Source organism: Streptopelia decaocto (assembly GCF_964273445.1).
Source record: "Streptopelia decaocto genome assembly, chromosome: 11".
NCBI classification, from domain to species: domain Eukaryota; kingdom Metazoa; phylum Chordata; class Aves; order Columbiformes; family Columbidae; genus Streptopelia; species Streptopelia decaocto.
Window position 1 is genome coordinate 4,207,822 of NC_138666.1, and position 18,683 is coordinate 4,226,504.

Sequence of the window (18,683 nt, forward strand, 5' to 3'; positions counted from 1 at the left end):
GATTTTCAGATCTATTTTCTCCCTTGGGACTTAAGGGGTGGGAAAACTAATTTATGATGCTCTTAATTTCAATGTAATCATTCTGTGTTTTGAATGGAAAAGGTAGGAAAGCATTTACTTCATTTCAGATCACCATTCTTGTGCAGTACTAAGACTCTCAGATGGCATCAGTAGGAGGAAAAGTCTTAAGGATGGGTCAAGCTGTCTAACTTGGTGACAAGGCTCTGGCTGGAGAGACGTGGAGGCAACAAAACCACCCTATGACGTGGTGTGGGAGAGCAGCAAGAGATGCCCTTAATGTGGGCTGGGTCATCTGCAAGAGAGACATCCACCCAGATTAGTCTCCGTACTAACCAGTCCTCGCCATAGTCTAGAGCTGGGAGGAGCAGAGCGACAGACAAAGCCCCAGCTCAGCATGGGGCAGCAGCCTGGGCACAACCGCTTTCCCACCAGAGCGGGGATGAACCCGGCTGCCCCTCCGCATGGGTAGCAGGGTTCAGCCAACATGGATCTGATCGATTTGAAGGGGTTTTGTTCGTATCACAGAAGGAAACAGCTGCAGCAGTCCGAGCAAATCAGCCACCATTTCCCATACAAATCACTTCTTATCCTGTCTCAGCCTCCCAAAAACATGATTTTGTTTGTTTAGGAGAAAACACATTAAAATGCAATAGCCAAAGTACTGGAAAATTGATTTGTGAAAATTTTAGATCATCTACATCCAGCCATGGTTTAATGGATAACACTGACGATGCACAATACAAAAACACAGAGCTCCACTGTTTATGTGCTCTCAGACCACGGCAGGAAAGGCATGTCACAAGAAAACAAAAAAAGGAAAATTGGGCGAGAAAAGTGTGAACAAAGCCTGTTATTAACATAATTCTCCCTAATTGTTTTACAACTGTTAAATTGACAACATAAAAGGCTCTACTATTATTATCAGTTGTAGTCAATCATTCTCTATCCACCCTAAGCTTCCAAAACACTCCAGTTATTAAAAACCAAATTGGACTAAACATTCAAGCTGAAATCAAACAAAAATGAGCGTCTTGAAAGTTTAACACCCACCTATCCCCAAGAGCAAATACAAGACCGCAAGGACGTATCTTTTCTTCTTCTCTCTAGTAACAAATCCATCCAGGCTGATTCAGGTTTGCATGGAGCACTTTCTAAAACTGCAAGTCAAAAAATTCCTGGGGCTTCATTTGTAAGAGACTGGAGCCAGAGAGAGTCTGTCCAGGTTACTGTCTCCAAGAGGCTGTGTATGAAGAGCTCAACGTCTATTTTCACTAACCACCCTGTAGCCCGATGAAAACCAGCAACACTACAGGTCCCAGCCTTAAAACCAAGCCTTGGGGTCTCAGCCACCACTCAAACCCTCTGCGCTGCCATCTGCCCCACGCCAGCAGCTGCTCCCACATTCCACCAGTACCACAGTTACTTCACAGAGAGCAAACTGTGTTGTACTAAACACAACATCAATGTTGACTAAAAAGTGGTCAAACAGAAACTATTAATAAAGGGGAGCCTGCTGGCTAACTACAGAACACAAAGCTCATCTTCTCTTCCCATCAGGGTTCAGAACAGCCTCAAATGTCTGCCTGAGGAAACCTGCTCGAATGGGACACTGCCCACAGCATGCGGGTGAGACTGGGGACAAGCTGAAAGGGATTTTCATTCCCTTTATGCTCCCCAAAATAGTTATTTCCCTATAATTGGTAACACAGGGATAATGAAGTGATGTAGGTTTGTGCATTTTTATATGCTGCTGCAGCTTTCCATTTCTCAAGGCGTCATGCTTACCAAAAATAAATAAGTAGGACCACTTTTGCTTTTAAACAGATATTCTAAAAAACAATGTCCAATTGTGCTGAATGGAGCAAGTCACGACTAGGACATCTATTTGAGGAAGAAAAATGGACAACATAAGAATGAAAGAGAGATGCACTTTTTGAGCCAGACTGCAGTTTGCCTACTATCTCACAGCCCTGAGACTTCCAAGATCAACACAAACACAAAAGCTTTATCCACCCAACTATCATCCTATATGATCTGACTTGTCAAACAAAAGAAACATTAAAAAAAAATTCTCAAGGGAATCAAACACACCCTGTTTCCCCTTTCACCGCAGCCCTGTGCTCATCCCAAGAGCCTTCCTTGCCACGGGGACCTCTCCTTCCCCTTCTCACACACCCTCGCCAAAACCTTCTCCCTCCACCGCTCTGGGATCTGCAGCCCCTGCCCCCCCCAGCTGCACACCCTCACCCTTCCCTGACACAAGTGGGTCTAAAACCCTCCTCCATGGTGTGTTTGCTGCCCTGCCAACCCCTCCAACCCCACTAAAGCAGGGACAGCAAACAGACTCACCCCTCGGTCTCTTCCCCACGCCTTACATCCTACATCTACGTTGCATTGGAATTACTCAGGAGAATGACAAATAAGGCACAATTAATAATAGCATAATCCAATATCCCAAGTGCTTTGGAGAGCAGTCCACTAACACCTCTCAAAATTCCTCTGGAGCCACCAAATACCTTTCATGTGATAACTGAAAACACCGTCTGCAGCCCATTGAGCAGCTTACTGACATTTGGGTTTCCCTCGCTAGTCTGTCTTGCCCTCCACCAGAAATTTCATCCAGGCAGAGTTTCTGCAGCTTTCTCCAGAGTCCCCAGATGCCCAGCAAGCTGGTCAGGCCCCAGATCAGATCAATCAGGTGCAGGTCATCTCTCCTGTGCCCCATAGCACCCGGGGCTTTCTGGAGATGCTCTGCTCACAGCTCATGTTTCTGGACAAAACAAGGAGGTATTTTGCTGTTTAGTATGTTGCAAACTATGGCAACCAGCTGCTGATCTGCAGGTTGCAGCTGAGAATGATAAGAATAATATTTTTTGAATGGAGGTCTCAGAAAAGGTCCCTTACCAGTTTGTAGTTAATATCTTCCCAAGGATATCTCAGTTTAAAATATCCATTCTATTCGGATTAGAGATTCATCACAAAATTAGTAACAAGGTATTCGGGAGATGTTGCATAATGACTCAAGTTGTGGTACAAGCATCTGTGAGAGAAGAAAAGTAGGACTTCTGATCATTTTAAAGTGTTTTCAAACAAACAAAAAAAAAACCTTTAGAAATATATAGCTGGGAGGGTTGTGGGTTTTGTTGCTGTTTGGTATTGGTTTTCTACCAGTGAGCATTAAAGAGGTAAAGCTGAAAACTTCCTACTCATTTGGCTATTTTATAAAGACACAGCAACGTACTGAAATGCTGAAACAACCTTACCAACTTACAGTTTGCAGAGACAATACCAAATATACACGGTTGTGAAGATCTAACAAATGTAGTATAGCATGTCCAACAGAAGTCTGTTAATATCCATGGAATTAAGGGAAAAAAAAATGTCTGTCTGACAGCCTTCCTGCAGTGAAAACGGCCACAGTCACCAGCCACCCCTATTGGCTCTGTTGGAGACAGAGGGGAAACGCTGCAGCCAACAACCATCTATTCTTGCACTAGGACCTGGTGGCTGAAATATGCCTTCCTCTTGAAAAAGGGTGTCACTTTTATCTGGTTCTTCATACCACCATTGTCTTAGGTCAAGAAGGGAACACTACTGTGGGATTCCCAGAGCCGTGGGATGGCTGTGCAAAGGGAGCTGCACAGTCATCTCCTGTAAAACGTCCTGCCCGGATTCAGCCGCTCTGCCAGAACTTTGCACCCTGAGAACCTGTTTTCCTAATGCCCATGTAATCAACCCCCTTCTGACCCCATCCCTCTCTCCACCTTCTTTTCTCCCCTAATCTATGCTTTCTCAGCATTGTTCCAAGTAATTTTTCCCCCTCTGAATGCTGCAAAAACAACAGCCTCAGATTATTGTACTTTTCAGGACACAGACACTTTTCTTCATTTTAGAGAAACATATCTTTTGTTTAGAAATTAGTATTTTCAGCATTTTAGGGTTTTTTGGCTTGAACGCAGAATTTCAATAGAGAATAACCTGCTAATCTGTGCATTTTTCATTCTTGCACAAACAATGCACAGCTCCTTTTTCACTGCATGAAAAGTTTAATAGCAATCTTAGACACCCAAAGAAGTTTGTAACCTTTCTATTACCAACTTGTTTCAACCTACAATTACCAAATAACTTAATTGTCATAATTATATATGAAGCTTTACTGTAAATTAAGATTAAACTGGGTTGCTGAAATAAATGCTAATCTATTTAATTGTGGGATGAATTACCTTGGCTTCATTGCTGTTCCTCAACAGCTGGTCTTCCAAATAAGCCTGACTGAACAATGTCTTTACATAGAGTTACCCAAGCTCATCCTGCAACAAACAAAAGCAATTCAGAGTTTCAACAGGAGGGCACAATTCCCCTGTGTGCCTTGACTTCTGAGTAGCTATGGGTTTCCATGAGAAGCTAAATGTTCTTGATGTCTACTTTTTAAGTTTAAAATTAGCTTGATAATGGTTGAAACCTATTCTCTTCCAAGGTGTTGCTGGTAGACATGAGGACATCTTCCTAGAGGTGCAGATTGAAGCCGAGAGCTTGGAAGAGGGCAGGTTTGCCATACTTTGTGTGGCTGAGGATGAGAAGTTACAGCCCTAGCAAAGCAAAAGGCAACAAGAGATAGTTATCAAACACACTGCCACCTCCACTCCCTCTCGTCCAAATGTGCAGCAGGCTGCCTGCTCCAGCAGTTGTCTGTCTTGAGCTGAAACTGAATTCTAGCCAAAGTTAATAAAGGATATTACAACGTACATGGGAAGACGTAACTATCAAACTGCTTGTCCCTCATAACCTGTCTCAACATTCAAGCCCAGATCTCCGCCACCGCAGTAACGCTCTGCGTGAGCCAGTGCCCAAGCTATGCTGCTACACCATTTGGTATATGTTAAAGGTAGGTATGATAAATTTGATTTGCAAGCCGTCTTGTCTCATTTACGTGATGAAGCCATCGCAATAAAATATTTCTGACATATTACACTGGCCTATGACATGATGCCAATGGAAAATGACATGCCCCACCATGCTGAATATGATAACATTTATCTGAATAACTAATATCTCCTAACAATTCTAAATTTAGCCAGAAAACATATGAAGATAAAACATGGATCAAGAAAAAAAAGAAAAAAAAAATTCCCTCTTTTCTCAGCACCTTCATCAACTCCCTTCAAAATCAGCACAGGACTCAGCAGGTGGGGCCAAGACACTTCTAAAAGCCATTGAGAAGTTTTTATATATATATTTTAAAGTAAACACACATGCACAACTCATCACAAAACAGAAACGTTTCAATGTTTATTTTCAATATTCATTTTCAATATTCTTTGGGAATTTCTTTTCTGCAAGGCCTGGGATAGCACAGAGGAGACTTAAGTCCACAATAAAAATGAACTTGTCAGTCACGGTCTTTATCTCAGCTCTAGGGAGTCACAGCCCAGGCCTCAGAAGTTGTACATGAATCAACATTAAGACTTCACGGACATGCAGCATTTTCCTCTAAAAGACCCGAGAATACTTTATAAGCACTAATGAATTAAGTGTCCAGCACTTCTGTGAGATAGGGAAACACCATCCTTCTTTTACAGACTGTGGGCAGGAAGACGTTAAGTGATTTGTGCAGGGTCACTAAATAAATCTGTGTAAGGCAGAGCAAAACTCATGTATTCTGTCTCCAAGTCATGAGCTTTGGTGCAAGACCATTCCTCATCTCCCCCTCGGTCAGACGAGGGCTGGTGCTGGAGTCACCAGGTGTGTGAGACACAGAACCTCTCACACACACAATCCCATCTCCTCCTAATTACTCAGATTTTAGAAATACTCAAGTTTTTATACACTTCCTTCCATGACAAAGTCTTACTAGCCTTAGAATTTGCAGAAAGGTCAAAGTAATTATGTGTAAGTGTGTCATACACATTACAACACCCTACAGAAACCAGTCAGGACTGTCGAAGACCAAACTGATGAGGCGTCTGTAGGACACTGGAGAAAGCCCCATCAGAACCATTACAACCCAGCCGTCGTCTGCAGGTATTTCCCATGGAGATGCATGTTTGCAGACCACTTAGTGGATCCTGAGAAAGCAGCAAACCCCGGTTCTGAAAAATATTTTGTTTTTCTTGCCAGCCCCAGTAATGACATTAAAGAAAATTTTAAATTGAATACCCAGGGCAAGAAACCAACTTCCTGGTACTCCAATGTATTAAGCAACGTAATCTCCCAGAGGAAGCGGTAGAGCCCAGATTGCTTAAAGCGCTTAAAACCAGACAGGACCAAACAATTAGTTCCCTTGTCCTAACACTGAGACAGACAATTTCTCACCTGAAAACGGGCATTTTTCCAGCAGACAAGCTCAGCCTTTAACAAGACAGGATTTTTTTCTCCTTTGTGCACTTACAAACATGACGAGGCAGGCACAGCCAGTGGAAGGGAGTTGGGAGTGGGAACAAGGATGCCATCGGTTTCCCCAGCGCACCCACGCCAGCACTCACCACGGGCAGATCAATTCACATGCTGGGAGGTGGGACACCCTTGTCGATAACAACATTGGTTAGAGAGGCAAAGGAAATCACATAACCTTAAGTGAAAAAGCTCATCGGCTAAGTGCCTCTGTGATTGTGCGCATACAGTGAAATGAAATTGCCTTAAACAGTTTTTTATTTACCGTCTTGCCATATTCAAACAAAAACATTTTCATTCATTCAGTTTCATTAAACCATCCATCACCTAGGGAAGGCCAGTTTAGACTTACATTTTGGTTCAAAAGCACAGAAGGAATCTACTTGTGTTATTCTAGAACAAGCAAACCAGAAGAAAAAGCGACAAAAATCAGAAGGAAAAAAACCATGCTGCTTATTCTCACTCCTGGAAAGCCCAACATATTTAAAATACATGCAGAAATTCAGAACTACTTACAAAGGGGTTTTGCAGTATGTACAAGACATACTGAGAGGCTGCTACGATCTGCCAGACAAAACCAGCCCTAGTAAACTGATCCCGAGATCTCGGGGACCCAGCTGCAGCACTGAACTCCACCGGGCGGCACGGGTCCTGTTACACTCAGCTCGAAGGTTGCAGCTTCAGATGCTTGGTCTTGCACAAGATTTTAGAAACCTGAAATAATTTCTCAGATGCTTTTTCCAACAAACGTTTTAGCTGGGACGGAAAATAAGGGAGAGCAATTTACACGATGCTACTTGTTTGGCTGGTTTTCTTTTTTAACTTAAAAATGGTCACTGTGCATTATTTACCGTGTGCTTTGTGGTGGTGCACTAGGGGACCTTCTGGGTGGGTGGACACAGGATGCTCTGCAATTCTTAGATTTTGTTTCTGAACTTTTTTGCCACATCAATTGTTCTCAAGCCACAGGGACACTCGCACCAAAGCAGATCTTTTCTGTTCTCACATGTTTGCTCCTGCAAAGGTAATTCTTGTTTGGGGGCTGTAAGCAGAAGAAACAGTGCAATAAGACCAACTGTGAGACTTACAATAATGGGAATTTTCTACCGTGCTGTTCTTGCACATTCCGCTGATCACATTCCACAGATTATTTATTCAATCATTATTTTACTTTAAAAAAATATTCACTGTTAGATGGCAAAAAAGTTCAGAAACAAAATCTAAGAACTGCAGAGCATCCTGCACTGTTGGTGTCCAACCCAACCAGGAGGTCCCCCAGGGCACTGCCACGAAACTTCACCTTTTCTTCACTGGCTGTAAATTGGTCCTTTGCATGGGGACTGTCAAAAATGGCAGGTTGCACCAGCACACTTAGAGGCATTAGAGACATATAAGTGCAGTAATTAAATGGGAACAGCGCCAGCAGCACTGCTGAAGGAGGTCATCCAATTGCAGATGTAAAATTGAGGCTGAATTTGGCAAAACCCAAAACGGGGGACAAAACCTTTTCACATCCTTTACTCACATGCTAGTGAGCTACAAAGTTGGAAGGGCGGCTTCCTTCTGTGCATTTCCAGCACTGCGCTGGAACACAGACCGAGGGCACAGGTGTTTGTAAATACTTCAGATAAAGAGACCCTGACCACGTCCTCTCAGCTTCAGAAGGGCCTCGAAGCACTGGGGCAGCTGTGAACACACAGCTGGATGGTCAGCCCAACAAACAAATAGGCTCACACTGCTGCAGGGTTTATACAACAAACACCCAGCAAACGAGCCATAGGTTAAAAAACACCCCTAACAAACAGCACAACACACCCCTTTCTATTCCCCCAACCCAAGCTCAGAAAGGGATTCTGCATGGCTTCAGCAGGTAATCCAGAAGCAAAGGCCCAGCCAAGCCCTCTGTTCGGTTCACCAAGGCTCAATCCATTCTGCTTTCTTAATTCAGGTTGTTTGCCTGATTTCAGCTATTTCAAAGTTCAGCAACAAACGTGTAATGTTTCTGTCTTTCAAGCATACCAAGCTCCTTTGCCATAATGTGTCCGATGGGTCAAACCCCTACTAAATCACACTCATCGTAAAGCAATACTACTGTCACATAAATTTAAGCCTTTTAGCACAGGCCTTTCACCAACTCATAATGCTGTCCATGTAGCGAAATCTTTAGACTTTGGAAAGCCTAATTTTAAGTTCAGACTATGAAATGCTCATTTTTCTCTTAAAACATCTTTTTATCACCATTTCTTGTTGCCCTGTGGTGTATATTGATTTTTTATATATTATACTGCAAGAGAGACAATTGCGTGCAAAGAGCTGTGTGTCATTTAAGAAAAAGGAAAATAAATAAGTCTATTTGGCAAAACCATGAGACAAGTGAGTAGATGTCATTCTTCCTCCAAAAATGCATGGCAGTTGCAGGCCCTGCTGTAATCTAAATTGCAATAATTAAAAACGTAATCATTAAATTACAAAAATACATCAAACTCACAGACCTCCCAGGGACCCCATGCATTTGGCTAAACAATAATCGAGCATTAGTCCATCCTCTGCAGTAAAACGAAAAGGTGGGTGTCCCCTTTGTCAGTACATCATGAAAACTGGACCAGGTGGCTAATCCTCCTCAGGGAACTTGAACCTTGGCAAAGCATCTACCAGAGGCTGAACAGATGCTTAGGCGCTCATTAACCAATTCATTTCATCATCACACACACGATGGGAGTGTAACGTTAAGAGCCCCACAGCCCAGACCAAAAACCTGCCCCGCGCTTGTTCAATACAGCCCAGGCTGGTAACACGAGTTTAACTTTTCCAGCTGCCTGGAACCATGTGGATCAGCAACACAACACAGCAGGAACCCAATTTCAGAGTTTTCTGAGCAGTTGGATGCAAGTTTTTGAATGTGTTATTGTGGTCCAGCTTCCCTCCTTATAAGAAGGCAGCAGCATAGCCCTCACTCTATGGGTGCAGCACCCACAGAATCAGGCCCTAAAGACTGCAGACAGTTTGAGCATGGCTTGAAACTTCACCCTTCAATGGCAGGGTGGCTCTGATAACACTATCAACCACCTGAGGATGGGGCTATTTAAAACAAACAAATAAAACAAAAACAAACCAGCCCCACACAACAAAATCCCTTGGAAACATTCAGAGATCTAAAATCCTGCAGGTATATTTGTGTGCATAAAATATAATTCCAATAATATAAATACAACAGGGGATACGGGCAGCAAGTTGCAAAGAGCAAAGCTGATTGTTTCATGGCATAGTTTTAGTAGTTTAAGTCACTAAGAAGATAAGAGGCAATACCTAAAAGGGACGGAGGAAAGAAATTAACCCTACCTCAATGAGCAACTGAAACCAGAAATATAGAAAACCTCTCTTGTCAAGCTGCTTCCTTTTCATGCTGGACAGTAATCGAAAGAAAAGAGTCAGTACCAGCGGAAACCACAATTCAAGGAGAAACAACAAGGAAAAAGCTTCTGCGCACAACCATACTTTGCTTTCAGCACATTTGCTTTCTTCTAGCACAGCATTAAAAGGGAACTGCTCCATTACTCATGGAAGTAACCGTGTTTCTGGAACACCATTCGGTCCAGCGCCTTGGTAAAACCCACACGTGACCAGAGTCATTCAGTCAGCGCTGCGGCACAACGTCCAGTAGTGCCCAGGTACTTTAGTGATTTCAGTCTCATTTGTCACACCAGGTTCACACTTGTTTAAACAACAGAAGCATCCATGGGTACAACACTGTTGTGTTTGTTCGGTCAGTTAGCAAGCTCTGAAAACCTTAGCTGTGACTGGTATCACACATTCACCTCTAGGATCCACATCTACTATAAAACAGGGAAGCAGTTTTAGTCTAAGATTGTACTGAAAAACACACTTTGAATATTTTTATCAATTTTTATTTCCTGAAAAAAAAAAGTAACTTAATCAGTGAAATACAATTAAGTGTGCGAAAACTAAACCCCACGTTAGGCATTGAAGGCTGTTAGAGCCGGTGAGACACGACTGGCAGCAGGTCCCAGGGAAAACTTTTGTCCCAGCTCTGCCTGCCCACCTTGTCCCCAGCAGGCAGAGAGCTCTGCATGCAGCCCGACTCACCAGGCAGCAGCCAAGGTTATGGAGAGCCTTAGAAGTACCTTTGAGTGTCCTTTGGCCAGGAATAACCTCCTCTAAATATATATACATTTATTTATTTATTTATTTATTTAGTCGATGTTTTAAGGTAGAAGTTGGTGATGGAGCAGCTTGTGATGTGCTTCCAAAGAGATGATGCTGGCGGATTTTGGAGCAGAAAATGGCATATTCTCCTTGACGTAAAGAATGAGAAACCAGCAAGGGTCAGAGACTGCTTTTGTGTGTTTTACAGCACTGGTCACATGTGGCACAGAGGTTGGGAGATACCAAAAAAACAAAACAGAAGGTGAAAACGCATTTACAGCTGCCAGCCTCCAAGCGACTAAAGCCCTTAGCCCCCCCATTCCTTCCCCCATCCTCAGAGAGTGACTGCTGCAGGACTTACAGGAACTGATCCTGGCAATGACAGACAAGACCCAAGCCTCAAAAACTTTGAGAGAACAGCTTTGTAGAATCAGACATTAAATAAATCCACACCAACTAACTTGTCCCAAGCCAGAACAGAGACAACTTAGACAGCAGGCACAATGGTCAGCAATGGCACCACAATCATGCCAGTGCAGCTCCTTGCTCATCCACACAAGAGGTTCAATGCAGCTTTTAGATGCCAGGACATAAAGCCCAGTCCAGCTGCAGCTCATCCTGCTGCCAGCCAGGACCACCAGCAAGACCCCAGCAGCATTCACATGCCATCTACTTGCATCAATGGAAAGGGGACAGGAGAAATGCCATGATTTTATTTACGAAAGTAAGAGCTGATGAGAATTATTTACACCCAGCAGCAATCCACAGTTACATCAAACCCTTGGGTACTCCAGTTCTACACATCGCACACAAATTACAGAGCATGAGGGATTTCTAATTGCAAGTCTCTGGTTAGCACGGGAAAGCTCAAAGGGCTGAAATGAGCCAGGCACTGGGGTGCCACAGCACCCAGAGAACCTCAGAAGAACCCACAAGGCTTCAGCATGCACAAGGAGTGCTCCTTCCTATGCTTTGAGTACAAAAATCCGTTAGAGAACAGCTAATTTTCTCAGAAGCACTACCTGCTCAGGAAACACACAAGACTGAAGCTCCTAATCCCTCAGGACCATTGCTGTGCCCCAGCAGGTCACTGACAAGAGAGAGGGGTTTATTCATAACCTTGTTCACAACCATTTTGCACCTACCTGAATAACTCCTGCAGGTTTTGGTGACTGCAGCCAGGTCACCACCAGTCGCCATCACACAGCTCCATCAGTGGCTCCTTGTCGCTTCACTGAAGTTCAGCAGCTTCAGCTAAAACCAGACACTGAGGGGAACGTTCAGCTAACAAGCCAGAACTTTTTTTGGAGAGCCAGGCTGAAGAAACAGCATTGAATTTTTAAAAGAACCAAGGAAGCCCTTTCCTTGCAAGCTTCCCCTCAGCAGACAAAGGAGTGAGAGCCAGAGCCCCCCCAGCAGGCACCGTTTCATAGCCCAGGTGTGGGCTGGTGCAATTAGTGCTCAGTGGGTGCAGCTGGGCAGGGCTGATGGCCGCAGCAGCAGCAACTGTGCTGGGGCAGTTTCACCCCTGCCCAAGGGCCACTCGTTTGTGCAGTAATTAGTATTTGAAATGTCTCAGAACTAAGACTCTTTTTAAGTTTCAAAACCAGAGATACTCCTACAGGCTTTGACACCATTTGCCAAGTTTTGGTGTGAAGCAAAGACCTTTTTCTTTTTTTTTTTTTTGGCAGAGTTAAAATAAACTTTCTCTGCAGAGTGACCTGCAGCAGGAACAAGTGGTTGCAGAGCAGGAGGGCAGCAGCCAGGGCATCTCTGCCAGTGCTGGATGCGGCACCGCGCAGGCGAGATGCTGGTCCTTACCTGCTTCTGCCAAGAAACAGGCCGTCCCGGTCCAGTGCCGTCTGGACAGCATGTGCTTGCTACGTGTGCAGCTCAGACACAAAATCTATCCTCTGAGCAGGTGCCAATTGAACAAAAGCATCTTTAAAAACCAGTACTCCATCTCTCCTGCCTCATTGTCCTATTTCTAGAAAAAAAAAAAATCAGTGCTTTAAACAGGTAAAAGCATATCTTGCCCAAATACAGCTCTGTTTGTTCAAAAGATATACAACTGGCTTCAAGCTCTCCTCCTTCCCCTACCACCCCAGAAAAACAACAGAAGACAAATGAAGTCAAATATGCTTTATTACTTACTAGCTGGTAACATAATACCTTCTGACAAGCTGAACAGTTGTAGCAGGCGGCTGTGGAAGTTGCTACATGGCCTGTTTAGAACAAAAACAGGAACGAGAGACAGCTCTGAAAGGGAGTTTTGGAGCACAGCTCAGCCATCCTACCATGCCCAAACCAAGTACTTTTATCCAGTTAATTTAGTGAATGAATTCCTCAGGGTCTCTAGCCATCCACCACTACAGCTCATTAGAGCCCAATATCCAACTTTTCATGTTGTATCACTGAAAGCACTTATGCTTAAATGTAATTAAACTTAAACAAGATCTCTTTTCCTCCCTCGGCAGCCCCGGGACCTGCCTCCCCAGCCCCTGCCCGTGCTGACAAAGGCAGGCACCTCCGCGGCGTTATTTGGGCAAACACCGCATGCTTCCCCCGCTGACGGCCTGACATTTGCCCGGCCGCTCATCCTGTGAGCAATTAGAAACCTAAATACTGGGTGTAATGCCTGGCTATTGGGATTTAAACTCGCAGATCTCTTACAAACGAGTAATGCGGTAAGACTTGCTGTCCGACGAGGTGTCTTATTGAAATATCCCAGGCTGGTTTGCTTGTCACAGCTGTCGTTTCAGCCATTTGCACTTACACTGTATTGCTTTCATTACAAAAATAGAAATTTGTGTCCTAAGTGCTGTTACATTACTAATGCTAAATATTTAATTCCCCAGGGTTCTAATTATGGTTGAGCACTGGCAACACTGATTCTACTTTTTAATAACAACTGTAAAAGCAATTTGAGCATTTTTCAATTAATTAAATACATAGTGTATGAGTAACCTCTTGTCATTTTGCCCTCCAGGACCTACGCTAATTTGTGTGGAATAAAATGTTTTGAAAATTAACTGATATACTAGTCTGATCATTGTTGTTCTATTAAATTATAGTCTGCCAAATGAGCAGTGTATAATAGTTACATACCATGCAGTTTCTCTATTTATGACAGTGTGGTGTTTTTTTGAAAAAAAAAACTTCTGCAGTGGATTTCTAGAGAGCACGTTGGGGAAGCCTAATTAGCAGCCAGGAGATGTTCTATGTACACGAGCATCAGCAGACTTACAGTGCGGCAAGTCTTCAGCAATGAAAAACAAAGGCGCTCTCCATTTTTCAGACCTCATTTTCACCTTCTTTCACAGCTGAAATTAAAAGTGTTAATTAAATGACTTTCTCCTGCATAACTGCTATGGATTAGTTAGTAGTTTACACTTTACCACGTGGGAATTGACTCACAGTATTGAAACACACAAGTAGTTTAGAAACCAATTTTTCGTCTTCAACTTGTAGAACCCCATATAAAAAGGTTTGCCCATAGGATGAGTTTGTTAGAATACACAGACAGATAAAAATACCTAGCCTGCTCACACAGACATTCGGGCATAAAACTAAACTTGTACAGCATGTGTGACAAGATGCTAAAATTAAAAAGTTATCGTTTCAGTTTACGCAGTTCCAGAAATTTAGAATATCAATACACAACAGCATCTTATGTATCCCAGCAAAGGAAACGAACCTCTTGTTTTGCACGTCCCTCATTAAAAATAATGCAAAATCAACTGAGAAGAATTAGCAAAAACCCTAAAATTTTGAAAACATTTCCTCCATATTTTTCTTTGTAGCTGATGAATAATGTTCTTTCTTGCATGCATTGCAATAGTCTGTTTTATTTTACAGTGTGCCACAATAGTAAGTCAAACATATAGCTTGAAAAGTGCTTAAGGTTTAAAGGTTTAAACATCCCAAAATATGCAGGTGAAAGTATGGTGGTTCTAGCCTAATAATTCAACAGTAAGGGCAACATTCTACTCTGAAATCACACAAAACATGGATGATAGGTATCCATGAGGCAGACAATCCAGAGCACAGTACCAAGACTTTAACACCAACAAAGCATTTCAGGAAGCAAAAATGTCTTACTAATGGACACTGATAGCACAGGCTTTCCAGGCAAAAGTTGTCTGTGACTTAAGTATTGCTATTTAAAAAGACTTTGAAAAAGGCATCTTCGGGCACTGCACTGAAAGCACTGAGACTTTCTCAGCAGGGTGAGGGACATGGCAGCACTTTAAAACTGGAAGCATTCAGAGAGCTCATTGTCAGTACCGTGTCTGGTTCCTGCAGCTCACTCACCCTCGGACTCACCACGGGGCCACCAACCTGCCCGGCCACCAACCTGCTCCCTCTGCGTGCACTTGGCACCGCTCAGGCTGGGAAAGGTGGGGCTGCTCTGATAGCGCTGGTCCGGCTCTGGGTCACTCCAAAGAAGAATCTGTCCCCTCTTTCTGCAAAGAACATTGTGCCTGTGCCTGCGCCGAGCACGGACGCGGATCCCTGAGCTGCGCGCAGCTCGGAGCGCTCAGCTCTCGCAGAAACCCACAGGCCGTTCCTGGCAGAGTCCTCCGCACCAATGACCATGTAAATAAAAACAGGTAAAGTGAGGTTAAAAAAATGTTCTGATCTTGAAACCTGCATATTTGTTGACTCTGCCTGAAATGCCAACTTATAACTTTAAAAAAGGAATATCAAAGATGCTCTGAAGACATGAGCTGTTAACAGGAAAGGCAGACTAACTGAACGTGCTCAAACAGACATAACATTGTTCCAATACACAAGGAAAAAGATGATCATATTGCTAAAAATTACAATATTGGCAATTATATCTGTTCAACAGACTTTTTGAGAACACTAATATATAATGTGTTTAGTCACTGTGTGTTGTAATTACAAGTCTATTTTTTTCCACAACTTTCAAAACATTACGCATGTGGAATATTGCACTCATCATACTAGTTGAAATTAAACCAAGCCTCAGTTTACGTTCAGTAAGATTCCTTATTTGCTATGCCGAGACATTCACACACTAAGAGCTGCAGTTCAAACTAAGCAGGATTGCATTTATTTTAAAAACGCAAACAAATAAATCAATAAACTGCAGATTTCTTTTGTCACCAAGCAAATTAAGATTCTCAATCAGCATTACAACATTTTCTTTCCAAGTAAATATTAAATAGAATATACAATCACAGTCAAATAAGAGCAGTCAGTTCTTAAGTGTTCATGTGTAGGAGTGTATGTGCATACATAAAACACACACACAAAATATGAAGAACATGAGCAACATATTGCAATAATAGCTCTCTTCTTAAAGACAGATTTATATAACAGCATAGAACTTGAAGTTATCTTCGCTACCGTTAAAAGCTCCCCAGTGTCTATAGGTGTCTGAACTCAACAAATCCTGGAAACATTCTGCTCACATACCGAGTTTTAAGGAATGTGCAGCACATGTCAGCTTCAATAAAAGTGGTACAGTTCTTTAATTACCCTGTTCACCCAGCAGCTGCTTTAACAAAGTATTTTTCTGAACATGTGAAAATGCAAAAAAAACCAAAAAAAATCAGTCATCTATGTGCACTGACTACTCAGCATCTAACAGTAATGGATATACTGAGGAACAAAACCATGACTCATGCCAAGCCCATAATTCTCAGTGACTGACTGTAAAGCACTTACAGTCAGCATTAAGCTTCTAAAACTCTAACCCTAATCAATTGTAAACAAAGAAATAAAGACCTCATGGCTATTTTTAAAATCTAAAAGATTAGCACACACTTTAAATATGTTTTCTGATTCATAAGGCACTCTTCCCAGGTAAAATATGTACTTGTGCATGAAAACAGGCTAGTACATACAAGTTAAAAAAAATAACACCACCTATTTAAACACATGAGCTAATTACATCTGGCATTTTGGACTTCAGTGGTAACATATTGCTTGCCATAGAGCAGAAAACATCCCGGTCAGCCAAAAACAAAAGTGCACAAGAATCAGAAATCTAAGCGCAGACAACCTCTCCCCTTCTCCAAACGCTTATGCCCCCAAGTCTTTTCCTGGTGCAGGAGACTCAACAGCATCTCCCCAGTCTGCACAGAACTTGGAAACCTATGACTTGGACACATTTATTTCAACCGTGGTGACAGCACAGCAACAAAAAGCCCATTAAAAAGAAAAAAGGCAGATAACGGGATGCGATCAACTTGCAATCATTGTCTTGTAACGTGCCAGTGAATGGGTGCCAGCTAACTAATCTGAGCACAAACCTCATTTATACACAGCAGGATGCTGTCAGAGGATTTTAAACCTAATAATTATTTCTACAAAGTGTAACTTTGCCTTGCTGCTAGAAGTATACACTTTGTAGAAGACATTTGCTCTGGAAAAAAAAGTTCATATGCTGTTTGATTAATTTGGTGGGGAGAGATGGGGATGGAGGAACGAAAGAAACGCACCTGAAGCCCACAAAGCCTCACGCTCTGCAGAGCCAGTCAGTCAGGTGAAAGAGGATCTTTGAAAAAGGCACAATATTAGGAGGCGGGAACCTTGCCAAATTAGTTGCTACTCGATGCTTCCCCCCACAATCCTTTTTTAAAGAGAAGTGTAAGTAACTTTGAGTACTTTTCAGTGGAAGCTGCTGTGCAGGTATCTGTTACACCAAGATGCCGCCTCCCTTCCAAGGCAAAGGGACCTCTGAGATGACCCAGGTGTAGCAAAAGCCTGTGAAGAATTCCTCTACCCCACCCAGCCATTTCTTCAAGCATATACCTCCACAAAGCCATTTCTAAAGGTAGAAAACCTACTATTTCCTTTCTAGTAATATCTAATGATTCCCTGCTCTTTTTGAAAGTTTGCACTTTAGAGTTCATCCGTGATTTTTACCTCTGTATATTGTCAACACATGTTGCCTTGAAAAAAATTTACTAGGTCTGGAGTATGAAAACAGTCTTATAAAATTAACTGTCATATCACAGATGTAAAGATTATTTTCAGGAACACACATTTGATTCAACCAAGTTTGAACTGAGGTTAAAGGAGTTAGAAAGTAACCATACAGTACCAGAGAAGAAAGTAAACTATGTTGAGAACATACACAGAAATCATGTGTTTATAACAATAAACACATGATTATGTGTGGGATCCTGATAGTCATACCAAACGCAGCAATCACCAAAGAGCCAGGAAGCCTCATTGAAACCAACCCATTATATGGAGTATTTATAAGAATAAAAATGTCTTCTCTGCATTGATTTCTTTTCAGTGCTATGTAAACAGTATGACAGTCTTAACTACAGTATTTTGTCTTTTAAAGTGCTGGGACATCAAGTTTTTACTAATCGGCATAACATATCCATGACAGTGCTGTACCAAAGACGTATGTTATTTTGCAATACTGGTTTAACTACGTATTATCACTTGGGCAGGCAAAAAGATTATTAGGCAATCACGAGCACTTCATTAAATATTTTAACTTCAGAACTACAATAGCCCATATTAAGGTGAAATAATTATACGGGTTACGGGCCGTCTCAAAGAGCTGCGGAGGCTGGTTGTTGCGCTGTTTGTGGTCGGGGAGCCGGGTGGCAGCGCATCGATCCCAAGGCAGCGCGGTGCTGCAGTGCGGCCGTGCCCGACCACAGGGCTCCGCTCCAGCTCCAGCCTCGCACCTGCAGCCGCACCCGCCCTCGCTGCAGAGATTGGATCGGGGGCAAGCTGAGGATTTTGGAAAGTATGTGGTTGGCACTTTGCCTCCTTGAACTATGCACAGAGCAAGTACAGGCTGACAAGGGCAAGAAAGAGTTTGACTGACAAGTCCAACATTTTCTCAATGTACAGCGGTACGTAGCCAAGTTAACTCAAAACTTGGCAGAAAAGCAACAGGTTTCACACTCTATCATATCTACTTTTTTTACATGTAATTTTAACATATTATGGACTTCTAAGTTTGTGCAGACTCCCAAATCTCTTTGTAAGACTTAGTATTAAGACCCCCCATACCTCATCTCTTCATGACACTATTTTTCAGACCCCAGCAGACGCAGGCTCCAGCCCAAAGGCACCACGGTAGGGAAGCGCTGCCAAGGAGAAAC